This window comes from Leptidea sinapis, chromosome 44 (genome assembly GCF_905404315.1).
Source record: "Leptidea sinapis chromosome 44, ilLepSina1.1, whole genome shotgun sequence".
In the NCBI taxonomy this organism is placed as follows: domain Eukaryota; kingdom Metazoa; phylum Arthropoda; class Insecta; order Lepidoptera; family Pieridae; genus Leptidea; species Leptidea sinapis.
In genome coordinates this window covers 3,627,200-3,641,224 of record NC_066308.1, presented here as the reverse complement: position 1 = coordinate 3,641,224, position 14,025 = coordinate 3,627,200, and the positions used below count along the sequence as shown (strand labels likewise).

The window sequence follows — 14,025 nt, the reverse complement described above, 5'->3', positions numbered from 1 at the left end:
TTGGGGTTGAATTGGACTAAATTATGTCGGCCCCATTCCGAGACATTGCAAAGCATAGTCTCAATTTCAGACACAAGTTTGTTCCGGTTCTCGTCGACGCTATCCCGGGACATGTTGGCACGGTCTGCATAGCAATGAATATTGCTGATTTGCAGCATATCATTGATATGCAGAAGAAACAGCGTAGGGGATAGCACGCAGCCTTGCGGAACACCAGTGTTTATGGGTTTTAAGTCGGAGCATGCACCGTTGTTAACAACCTTGATCCTCCGATCATCCAAAAAGCTAGTGACCCATTTGCACAACTTCTCGGGAAGCCCATAGGATGGCAGTTTCGCTATAAGCGCTTTATGCCACACCCGATCGAAGGCCTTCGCTATGTCCAAACTCACCGCCAACGCGTCTCCCTTCGACTCAACCGCTTGCGCCCATTTATGGGTGAGGTATGCAAGAAGATCACCAGCTGAGCGACCCTGACGGAAACCGTACTGGCAGTCACTGATCAGCTGGTGCCCCTCTAGGTATCCCAAGAGCTGGCGGTTGATGATCGACTCCATTACTTTGGAGAAAATGGAGGTAATGGCAATGGGGCGGTAGTTGGACGGATCTGAGCGTACACCTTTCTTAGGGATCGGGTGCACTAAAGCCGCCTTCCATAATTTCAGGACTACGACTGATGAGTAGGAGAGCCGGAAAAGACGGGTAAGGACCAGCGCCAGTTCCGGAGCACATGTCCGCAGCACTATCGGGGGAATGCCATCGGGCCCGCTCGATTTGTGAATGTCCAAGGTGAGAAGCGCCTTAACCTTTCCGCATCAGCCGTGCCCGCGGGCACTGGTAATTCAAAAAACAATGAGAGCGGCTGTGCCGCGGGGCACTCTTTTACCTCATCCAGTTTTCACCCTTATTAGGTGTACAAGATGGTTTATTTGCCTACGCAGTTATGAACGAGTGAATTCCCAAACACATTTCGATCCGTTACGATTCAAGGCCACCAATATTCGACGTCATAGCTTTACGGACAAAGCACTTATGTGTCCACTTGTTCCCGGCCGGCGCAGCGAGCGGTCGTTATCAAGACTTTACACGAAGATCGTTCTTTGTGGAGATTTAAGCTTAATTTTATAATTAACATATACTATTCATTACAAAAACATAAAAGGAAATAAATAAAACAAGTAATTAACAATAATTACAATATTTATTTTAAAATATACCTATTTTTACACTTTTTTTCGAATGAAAAGTCTTTGTGAAATAAAAAAGAAAGACAATATGAATAATTTATACATGGTCTTATAGCTTGTTTCAATAGCTTTCAGTGACAGTCACTCAAATCACCCTAGTTATAAGCATTTTATAACTACACGTAAAATAATACACAGGGAGAAAATGCCGCGAAAATGCCGGAAGCTTGCCGATCTACAGTGTACAGCGAGATCCGGAGCGCGCCGATGCGGAAAGGTTAAGCACGGCACTATGCCGGATTTTTACCTCCGGCATATATGAATCGCATCGCGTAATATACGGTGGTGGTGCACCTTGATCATCCAGAGTCGAGTTGGACGCGAAGAGGGAGCCCAGGAGATCAGCTTTCTCTTTCGCGTCATGGGCCAGCGAGTCATCATCCATGTGCAGTGGCGGAATGGCTGGCTGGCAGAAGTTTCCTTGGACAGCCTTGGCGAGTGACCAGAACGCACGAGTTCCCGAGGGAAGGCGTGCAAGTCTCTCGCCAATTCTGCAAATGTGCTTCGACTTCGCGTCAGCAATAACTCTTTTGAAGGACCTGGAGGCATGATTGAAGTGTTTTTTAAGTTCGCTGGAATTCACATCCTTAGATACCACCGCATTGACCCAAGCCTGATAGCACTCCTGCTTTCGGCGGGAGGCCATTTTGCAGGAGCGGTCAAACCATGGTTGGGACCTGCCACCGATAGGCACAGAGGAGGATGGAATGAAGAGTTCCATTCCTTGCAGTAGCACATCAGCAACAGCGTCAGCAGCGGCATCTGGATCTCCCAGCGAAAAACAGATCTGCCTCCACGGGTAGGATGCAAAAAAGCACCGCATCTCGTCCCACTCTGCTGACCTATAGTGCCACACGCGGCGACAGCCTAAGAAGCGGGGCCGTGTTAGGCGCGTGATCGGCACGGTGCTCCGGATCAGGCAGTGGTCCGACGATCCCAGAGGAGGGTCAACGGAAACTAGGTAGCCGTCCGGATGTGAGGTCAACAGAAGGTCCAACAGTGAAGGTGTATGATCTTGCACATCTGGGATTCGCGTTGGCGCAATAACCAGTTGCGTCAGACCATTAATAAGGCGAAGTCGTGAACAGATCTCCCTGCATGATCGGTGGTACGTGAGCCTAGCCATTCGGCGTGGTGGGCGTTAAAATCGCCAAGAAACACGATCTCTACAGTGGGGATCTGCTCCAACACGGAATCTGTAGCCATTTGGATGTGTTCGAGGAGCCGGTCAGTCTCTGCGTTACCGCTATGGGACCTATACAGGCATGCGTAGATTCGCGGATGGTCATCGCAGTCTACACGCAGCCAGATGAGTGATAGGTCCTGTCCTTCAAAAAACTCAGGCGTCGAGAACAGACATCCTCCCTGACGTAAACGCACACACCAGCCCGGTATAAAGGAGTGTTCCAAATTATACCCCGGGTATGAAAGGTAAGATGAATCAGCCAGGGAGGATATCTGTGTCTCGGTTGAAAAGAGCAGGGCCGGCTTTGCCGTCTTCAGATGAAAGTGGACGACATTTAAATTTCAGCGAAGCCCCCTAATGTTGCAAAAGTCCACAGCTAGTTTGGAGGAGGGTGGTTTGAGGCTCCTGCTCTGTTTGCCCCGAGTCAGCGCAGATTTTCCCCCTCCAGAATACGCGGGGCAGCCTGGGCAACCACTACTAGGTACAGGCCCTAATTATGGACGCCCAGGGACGGATTCTCCAGGGCTGCATAGCCTGGTACCGTCCTGGAGTAGTCTATTTTTAGTCCGTGCTGCCATTTGTATTTGGGAGGGGGGGTGTAGGCCTCCGGAATCCTGAGCGACACTGCATTTAATGCGTATGGCGTATCAGTTAGCATCAGCTAAACGTCCTGCTCGTCTCGTCCCTTATTTTCATAAAAAAAACAATACTATTATCTGTGGCTCCCGCTGCGATGGACATTTGTCCAGTATTAACTCCAGGACAGAGTATTTAGAATAAAATTACCCGACGAGCGAATGCGTATTAAAAAGGAGGCAATCTTGGATTGAATGATCGCAAAAAACTCGTTCACACGGATGCAAACATGCCTGAAACACAATAATTGTACCAAGGCAATTTCATAAGAATGCGGTATGCATCATTTTAGTGCAGGCTAATGGTGCTATGTGCTTTTCAGCTTATATAAAAGCTTATATGGAGAACAATGATGCTGTTGATGCATACGAATACGAACCCGATAAGGAATCGGGTTCTGCGCAGGCCACTTAAAATTAAATAATATTATATGAAATAGTGTAAGTGATAAAAGCTAATGATTTCAAAGATGGGCTGTGAGTTTTTTTTCAGTACTTCTCCCCATGTCATAGTCCCTTAACGAACTGATGTACGTTAACCAAGTGTTGTTGCAATATGTTATGTTATTGTCACTCCCTATGGTAGATTTTTTTTTATGAAAATAAGGGACGAGCAGGATGTTCAGCTGTGAAGGTAATTGATACGCCTTGCACGTTGCAGTGCCGCTCACGATTATTGAAAAACCCAAAAATTCTGGGCGGCACTCGTCACCTTGAGACATAAGATGTCAAGTCTCATTAGCCCAGTAATTTCACTAGCTATGGCGCCCTTGAGACCGAAACACAATAATGCTTACACATTACTGCTTCACGGCAGAATTAAGCCCCTTGTGGTACCCACAATCAAGCCGGCATTCGGTGCAAAGGAGCCTCCCTGGTGATATTTCTATTTCTAACCATTTCGGTTAGAGCGCCAGAGGCGTCAACTGTCATTAGTTTGATTTCCGCATAATTTATTGATTTTGCTAGAAATCCCTACTAATATTATCAATGTGAATGTAAGTTTGTTTGTTACGCTTTCACGCCTTAACCACTGAACCTATTTTAATGACATGGACAAGAGGGCCTACCATCAACTTTTACTAAGCGATGCGATTCCGATGCAGTTCAGTTTAGGTACCTAAACTGAATCGCTAAAATTCGTACCATGAAGTGCCTCTTACTGAATAGCGTTTGGATGGCTTATGAAGAATGAACGAAATAAATTTGTCTGTGGTCCGCGGTGTGATAAAGAGATGACGCTCTACATTTGTTGCACAAGTTTGTCTCTCTTACTCGAACCATATGCATTGCGTTTCGAAACCTAAAATGACATGATTTTAGCGGTTTTTTTTAGTAGAAAATACTAAAAATACATTTGATTGCGCCTTATAGCGTCAAATTATAACCCATTAAGCCCTATTTTGTACTTATTCAATAATAGTAATATAAATAAATATAGTTATTTGAATTACAAATTAAATGTTTTCTTAGGTGTTTTCGTTAATATAACGAGTTCTGAACGCACCTCCATTGATGTTTGATTTGATATGAGCACAGAGTACATATTTTTTAATTGGTTCCTGCGAATAGTTTATAGCCCGGGCCCTTACTGTCTCGTCTTTAGTATTTTCATTTTTAGTATTTATTTTCAGTATTTCGTTTTACAAAAAAGTCCAATAAAGTATTCTCATCTCATCTTTCATCAATAAAACTTTTCTTTTCTGCATGTTTTCATTATTTTTTAAAAGTTATTAACAACACGATTCACTTTTCTCTAAGGAGCAACTTTTTTCGAATCGTTCACTTTGACACATAAGCTATCCAGTTTAGGTTGAAATATTACCTCATGGTACGAATGAATGAACGAACTAAATCAGTTTGCTATTCAATTGACATCATTTTTGACATTCAATTGACATCATTGCGATTTAATCAGTTGATTTGACGTCAACCTATATTAGATAGCTCTAATCACGTCGTGGTACGAAATAGCAAAGTTCATTTTAGGTTGTCAATTGAATCGCAATAAGAGTTCATGGTAGCCCCGAAGCGCTTGGGAAAGGACTTAGGCTTATATCACGAAAAAAAGGTTTGGCGGGGTTAAATTTAGGGGTGGAACGTTGTATAAAAGTTCGATATTATTGAAGATAACACCATGAGAATATTTGTATTTAGGCACATTATAATAAAACCTGTGTGGGGTGAAAAAGGGGGATAAAGTTCTACAGTTGGTAGCTTATAAAAATGTATTAACCACAGCAGTTTGTTGTGTTTTATTTAAAAAGTAAGTATATTATTAAATATAAAAAATGCTGCCTAAAGCTAACTATAGAACGCGCACGACGTCACGGGTAAAAGCTAGTAATATATAAGTAGATCATCATCATCAGCTGGAAGACGACTGCTGGACAAAGGCCTCCCCCAAAGATGCCCATGACGACCGGTCCTGCGCTGCCCTCGTCCAACATATTCGGGCGATCTTGACCAGATAGTGGGTCCATCTTGTGGGGGACCTACCAACACTGTGTCTTCCGGTACATGGTTCCCATTCGAGGACTTTGCTGCCCCACCGGCCATCTATCCATCATGTGCCCTGCCCACTGCCACTTCAGTTTTGCAATCATTTGGGCTATATTGGGGACTTTGGTTCTTCTGCGGATCTCCGCATTTTTGATTCGATTTCGCACGGAAACTCGGAGCATAGCCCTCTCCATTGCCCTCTATAATAAGCTTCCTCAGAAGGCCCATAGTTAGCGACCACGTCTGCGTACCATAAGTTATCACTGCTAACACACGCTGGTTGAAAATCTTCGTCTTCAGACACTGCGGTATTTGGGACGAGAAGATTTTACGGAGCGTCCCGAACGCTGCTCATACGATGCATCCGGTGGATTCGACGAGTGACCTGACGAAAATAGACCTGTCTCACTGGATTGTTTGTCCAAGATACTGGTAGTATGTTGGACATAAGTAGATACTGTTATATAAATTTTAAAAAAGCGTGTGCGTGTAATCTTTACATGCGATTGAAGTAAAACTTAATAATAATTAACTTTAGGAATAATTAACAGATACATTAATATATTACATTAAATAAAGCCTTGTTTCCAAATAAGCACTCACGTATTACTGAGGAGCTTAGTTAGATTTTTTGCTGTTTTTTTTTTCGGAAACGCTAACGATATAACTTCATCTTTTGAGCAAAGTTGGCATTTCCTCTACCTAAAATAAAAGAATGCCTTTATAATAAATAATATTAATTAATCAAGTGAGATTTTATGTATTTTACAAAGTATGATATAATGTTATATTTTGATATTATTATTCATCAGAAAATAAACACATACGGCCTTACAAATAAACTTGGTATAAAGTTATAACTGATGATAAACAAAGAAAATGCAAAATGTTTACATTATCGATAACACTGTCAATACAATGATAATTCTGAAGTTTTCTTAATGACAAGCTGCCTTGCAAATAAACGCGGGAAACGTTATACGTCCGAACAAACCATTCGTAAGCAAAATGTCTATTTGTAAACATTTTACATATTCTTGGTTTATACTTAGTTATAACTTTATGCCAATTTTATTTGTAAGGCCGTTAAACTTTTTACAGGTGAGGTCATTATCAGGTTCTTGATTTTCTTTTTTATGCATATTTACATTGATGAAAGAGTACAGCTTACTGAGCGTTACTTTCATCAGAAAAAATTCTTAGTCACCCCCAAGTCGCGCCTAAAGAAGTTTTACTTCAAAAATGTGGAAGATAACCAGAACTGTGTCCCAGTGTCTCCATCTCGATGACTCCTGTTAGACTAGAGTTAATCACTAATACTAATTCTGCAAGTTATAGTTTATTTGATGAACGTAGTTGAAACATAAAGTGGCCGTAAACTTTAATGGTTCATAACATTTGTGCGTAGAAGAGAACATTACGAGTTAGTGTGTCGACGCCTTACGATGAAAATTTATTAGCAAGACCATCAGAGGTCAGGTTAGGTCATAACTTTTATTAATATGTTACTAGCTGACCCGACAGACGTTGTTCTGTAGATAATAAAAAAAATACTGTATTATAGGAATATGCCAAAAAAAGGGTTGTGTGGTTTTATGAACCCACGGTAAAAGTGATTTTTTTTTTTCACAATATAGACATTTAACTAAAAAACAAACAAAATAGCCCGACCGTCACGCGACATGCAAAACAGAGACGAAAAAGTTTAAGAAGATGTAATAAAAGTTTCACATTAAAACAATTGTCACCAAAAATTTCAGCAATTATAAATGTTATCTGTTAAATGGGCGCTATGCCGGAGTGGGTTTGTGCCCCTGTTTTTGAGCTATATTCTTTGTAACACTCAACCACTTGTTATTTGGCTCAGGTCAAGTTCCGTCGCATTTACATTAACGTTTCAATGTTTTGCGAAATAAAATTACTATTCAGCTAAATTGAGATGTATTAAAATCCATTTTGTAATGCGTTCTTCATTTGTTTTTTGTGTGTAGTGTTCTAGTTACGAGTTATACACAAATTATTCACGGACGAGTAAAAAAGGATGGACGTGTCACATTACAAAACAGTGAAGCAACAAAACAAGCCGGTTAACTTGTAAATACATAGCCCTACACTTACACCAAAACAAGCAGATCGGCCGCCATTATGATATTTGCCATCGTCTGTGACTGATCAGTTTGCGTTGCAATAAAATATTTTTAAATTGCCGTTGTGCGTTGTGAAAAAGTATAGAATAATCTATCAGAATTAAAGAAATCGGAGTTTAAAGTAATTGGGTCCATAAGGGAGAAAAAATTGTGTTACTGGTATCCCCGTAACCGCACACACACTAGCATAAAAGTGCTTCACTTGCTAATATCACACGGCGCGGAGTCCTTCTTTTTTTACTCGTCTATGAAATTATATTGTAATTTTTGACTTCATGTCAAATTAATAGTATTTTATTTGCTTATAAGCCGTACGCAAACTAAAATTACATCGTCCACTTAAACAAAAATATTCATAAAATATGTTTATAAAATGAAAACTAGTGGGCCAAATTATGTTAAATTTTTATGGCACCAAATGGCAACTATTCACGTAAATCATAAATCTTTGTGTGTACATACATAAAAATATCCCAATCGATTTTAGAATTATCTCCTTTTTGAAGTCGATAAAAAATTAAATTATTTTGTTTGTACTACATTTGGAGGTGCAGCATTTAGCAATATATTGTATCAATGAGAAAAATGTCATTAGGAATAGCTGTTCCTTTGTTTAATTCCTAAAAAATGGACCAAAGTAGAATTGTTCTACACATTTCCACAAAAAAATAAAGGCTATAACACAAAAATTAACAGACATCTATGCTAAGTAATTTCCACCGCTTACAACATGATTAATTACGCGCCGACGATCATAATTTTCAATTTAACATTGTAAAAAATGCATCATTGTTACTGTGTAGTGTCTTTCTCATTAATATAAATAAATAGTAGATATAAAAAAAAAAAACTAAAAATTACGGAGTCAACTCTATGTGATTCATATGGAATAATTGAGGATGTTCAAAACTTATTAAATGGATGTGTCCGATTTCAGTCTAGAAAACACGAAATTGTAGGACTTATGGGTTTGAACAGATTTGATACGGGTATGTTTGTAAATATACTTGCCCCTCCTGCATCTAAAGATGCCAAACATCTGTTTGAATCATTTGTTGACTGTTAGTTTGTTAAGTTTAGAATTTTGTTTTTCTTTTATTTGAGTGTTAATGGACTAAGATTATAATGGGGCTGACATGTACATAGGTATAAAAGACCTTAAATAAATAACGGAATAAAAAAAGATAGTAATGTTAAATGAGTTATTTAGTGTGTTGAACAGAAGAATTCAATAAAATGTAATTGCAGCTTCACCTGTATGTATGTTTGTTTGTAACCGACTCATTTGGGCGCGATTTTGACCCACTTTAAACGGCTAGATTCGTTCAAATTTCGTAAAAATATCGAGGACCGTCGACAATACATTAATTTGATGAAATCATTCCATTTTTCAATTTGCAAATAAGATTTTTGTTAATATGAATAATTTTCATCTGTCTTCTCAATAATTTTAAATTTCAACCATTATCTTCAACCGATTTGTCTAATATTAGGAATTCGAATACCAAACAGAATTTTTAATTTAACAATGCAAATAATAGTTCAAATAAACAGCAAGACTTCAAATAGCTTTAATAAGTAAACTAAACTAAAAAGTAGGAATTATTTTTATTCTTTCTTCGTTCGGTTTTCTATAAATAGCGTGTTTTTTAGTTTTTTTTAACTACTACTTATTTTTAACTGATATCACTCACTTCTGGTATTATTTATACATATTAAATTTGTAACCAAAATTTATGAACGATGCGGGACTCGAAGTCACGCCTCTCGGTTTCCGCCCGAGTGCTCTTACCAACTCGAGACGCGAACGGTTGGCTCAGTTGGTAAGATCGTCGTTCATAAATTTTGGTTAAAAAATAATTTGTATAAATAATATATAAGTAAAATACAGCCCCTGTTAATCACTGATAAAATATCATTCTACTGGTAAATTGAATCAAATAAAAATTCTTTAAGAAAACTAAAAAACACGCTTTGCTTGATGTTTAAAATTAAAATTAATTCCTTATTGACGTTAGATGAAAAAAATATATAAAGTAACAAAAAAACTTATTTTACAAATTAAAAAATGGAATAATTTTATCAAATTCTCAAAAAAAAGGTCCTCGATAAATCTACGAAGTTTGAACGAAATCTGGCCGTTTAAAGTGGGTCAAAATGGCGCGCAAATGAGTCGGTTACAAATAAACATACATGCAGGTGAAGCTAATAAAATCAGTCAAGTACCGTTTGAGTATTATTAAAAATATCTCCTTTAGATAGCGGCTGTGCCAATCGATATTAGAATGCAAAGATATCTAGAACACCTTATAGACCGTAGCGAGTATCGCGTGTGGAGTTTCCATACAAATGTTAATAGTTGGCTTCGTATAAATCACAGCGTGTCGCGTGTCCATCGGCAGGACTACAAAAACTTTTGCCATTATTTCATAACGTTAAATTATTGTAACAATGGATTTTGTTACACCGTATCGTAACGAATATATATATATATAGGACTATTAAAAATATATATACACGGGTAGGAGGCTACTTTGCACAGGATGCCGGCTAGCTATACCTATAAAGGTATCAGTAATGTGTGTGTATTACTGTGTTTCGGTCTGAAAGGCGCCGTAGCTAGTGAAATTACTGGGCAAATGAGACTTAACATCTTATGTCTCGAGGTGACGAGTGCATTTGTAGTGCCGCTCAGAATTTTCTCAGGGGTTTTTCAAGAATCGCATCAGTTACCATCAGCTGCACGACCTGCTCGTCTCATCCCTTATTTTCATTAAAAAAAAGGGGCGTCCCTGAGTTATACCACATGCAGGCGAAGTACCTTAAATATTGCAGATATAACATTTTTTTTTAAAGAAGACTTTATCTTTATATAAAAAAAAAACAATTTAAACTGCAATCATAGATTTTTAATAATTGCTTGGTGGAACCGTGAATCGATCCCGCTACACGAGAAAAAAATACCCTGTAGCGTTGTATCTACCGATCGAAACTCTTTATCATGTTAATTTCTTGCTTCATAACAAAACTGCTGAACCTAAAGAAATTTGGTACAGCGATTGTCTAGACCCTGGAAAAGGATATAGGCTACATTTTATCCCGGAAAAATCCATGGTTCCCGCGGGATTTGTGAAAAAATGAAATTTACGTCGATGAGCTATATTATCATTCTTCCTCGAAATAAGATTCATATAATAATATGTTGGGAACGAGCAAAAACGGGAACCGAAACTGGAATAGGACATGAGATAATCTTCAATTCCAAACTTGCTTATTATTTTTAAAAACCCTTTATCTACGCGGAGGAAGTCGCTGGCATCAGCTAGTCAGAAATAAAAGAAATACCATGAATTTTAACATTTGATGTAACATTTTGATTTTATCATCAAGAGGCTCTATCTAGATAGTATAAATTATCTTAGGAATTAGTATTGCTGCTAGACAAATAATAAAAATCAAGATGGCGTTTTACAAAATGGCTATCATTCAAATTAAAACAAAATCTTTTTCAAAAGTATTTAATGAGTTCCTGTAACTTGTAAGATGCAACAGAACCGTAAATGTTCAATGTGTTAAAATTTAAGTTATTCGATTTTAAAACTCACTCTAAGACATACATCAAAATTATGCATTAGTGCATAACGTCTAAAATAACTATGAATACAAAAACAAATGAATCAAATAAAACAATTAATTGTTAAACTATCATTATGGGGAAGTGTACCAAGAATACTGGCCGCGTTGGATAGCCAGGCTTCGTTGATCGAAATAACTGCCAGAAATGTCCAAATGATTTATTTATTTATTTATTTATTTATGATTCCTTACAGCTAACAAAATGAAAAGAGTATATTAAAAATTATACAGAATAGATACGCCAATTAAAAGGAATACTATTAACAGTACAATAAGTATGTGACAAAGTAGTTTAAGACAAAAACGAAAAATACTAGAAAAACTTACAAGAAAAAATTACATAGAAAGAAAAGAAGAAATCGTATCCATATTGAGTAACTGAAACGGTGAGTAGGTTGTGTGGTGTGAGTAGTGTTAATTTAAGTTTTCTTTAGTGTTAATTCCGCCAACATTTGTCTTTAACCAATTCGACACGTGCTTCGCCTCTACACGAGGCATCCTCAGGACGTGTTGTCTCGCCAAAATCTGACACGAGACTGGAGTCTCGGTCTTGGTCTCGATAATTATGGATTTCCTCAAAGTAACGCCTGCTTCAATAAATTTGCCAGAAATGTATAAAAATATTTATTTGTCAAATAACGGTGAAACAAAATCCACAAAATGATGACAATGCGTGATCTAACTTCTGAGTTACGGTTATCACGCTATCGCAACAAAACAGATTATTTGCTGGACAATCAGTTTCTCACAATTAACTCAATAAGCAGCTAAAACTTACTTTATACATTAACGGCCGTTCCCAATATACAAACTTCTATCGCTGGTAAGCTATGCGTCTTGACAGACAGCGTGTACGGATAAGGTGAGTTACCGCCGATAGGTTTATTGGGACAGAAAAGTCAACAATAGTTACGATTTTTGTCTGAAGTAAGAGATAGACTGAATATTGGGAACGGCCTTAAAGAGTGTACATCTACGTTATGACGAGCGAATATACCAAATTTTATTCAAAAATTCAAAATCACATAACATTTATTACGAGATTTTATAAGTTTTGGTATGGAAGTTGCAGTATATATAAACTAGCATGTAAGCTAGGCGAATTGTTAAACCATTAGAACTAAAAATAAATAATTGCATTCTTAAGAAATTTAAGCTATAAAACCCTTGTTAATTTTCAAAAATAAAAGCCTAGTTTTTCCTTAAAACTTGAGCTATCTTCTAATGAATGTATTGTGGAAATTGGTCTATCTTTAAATTATGTTATTCTGGTAAAATATTGTGTAAATATTGTATTAAAATGATTTAAGCCTCGTAAGAATTTGGTTTTGTGAAAGTATCAACTATACAATAAAATTACAACTAGAATTTTGTTTATTTTGATAAGCAGATACACTATATTAGTGCTAACTTTAATAATTTTTTACCAATAACCCAGTGGACACTTCCATTATGCAGAAAATGTTTAATATCGTCTGAAACTTCCCATGGGTATAAACTGTCGTCGTATATTTCAAGCTTACAAATTCCGTTCAGTATAAGTTATAAGGAAAAAGCGATACATAACCTATTTTTTAGCAGCATCATCTCAAAATACCACTCTTGCGAAACAACTGCGATCACATTTCTTTGCGCTTATAATCCTGAGACCTAAGGTGTAATGTAATAAATTTAGAAGGAATAAAATACAGAAGACCTGGTGAGGAATGAAAAGAAGTATTATGAATATCCAGCTGAAGTATAAGTAAAAATCACAAAACCGGAATAAAACGAATGTTATAGATGCCGTTCTGTATATGAAAAGACTGAAGTGGCTAGTCATGTGGCCAGATGGACAGATGGACTGTGGACAAAGCTGGTCACCAATTGGTCTGGATCACGAGGTGAGAAAGCCAGAGGACGTCCTAAAGAATGATGGGTTGATGAAATCAAAAAATTGCTGGAGAAAACTGATCACAGAAAGCAAAGTAAAACTACCTGGAAATTGTTGGAGAAGGCCTATACCCTCCAGGAGCCTTAACTATGTGAATATATTTACAAATGTATATTTTTTATTTTTTATATTATACAAGTTATGGAAATAAAAGGTCTTTATTATTATTAGAGATTTTTATCGCCCTACACATAACAATACAGTGCCGCTCAGGATTCTTGAAAAACCTAAAAATTCTGAATGGCACTTCAACTGCATTCGGCACCTTGATACATAAGTTGTCAAGTCTCATTTAGCCAGTAATTTCACTAGCTACGGCGCCCTTCAGACCGAAACACAGTAATGCTTAAACATAACTGTTTCACGGCAGAAATAGGCTCTGTTTTAGTACCCATAACATAGCTGGCATTCGGTGCAAAGGAGCTTCCAACTGGTATGATGTGCCAATTATGACTATGGGCGACTCGCCGATTAGTCTTTGCCAAACTAATTAGCTAAGGAAAGTTACTTTTCGAAATATATAGACTGATTATAAAATAAAAATATAAATAACCAAACAAGGTCTTATATTTTATGATTGACAAATTTTATTGACAAATACATAAAAAGTTAGTAGATAAGATAGACGGCGTTTTTTGACGAATAATCGCCGACGAGTGGCCGACTGGGATAGGTGCCGGATAGTCGGCTTTACCGACTAGTCGAATATTTTTTTTTTGCGAAAATCCAGCAACTATTT

General features: G+C 37.7%; 1 protein-coding gene across 4 annotated transcripts in view; it reads left to right on the top strand.

Moving 5' to 3' along the window:
- The window catches only part of LOC126977273 (octopamine receptor beta-2R), a 272,543-nt gene that overhangs the window by 212,702 nt on the left and 45,816 nt on the right, over positions 1–14,025 (top strand). Inside the window, exon 4 of one of the 4 annotated variants that reach the window (XM_050826029.1) lies at positions 666–789. The exons of the other annotated variants lie outside the window; for them this stretch is intronic. The gene's annotated coding sequence lies outside the window, so the exon portion shown is untranslated. The remainder of the gene's footprint in view (positions 1–665; positions 790–14,025) is intronic. 4 annotated transcript variants of the gene reach the window in all.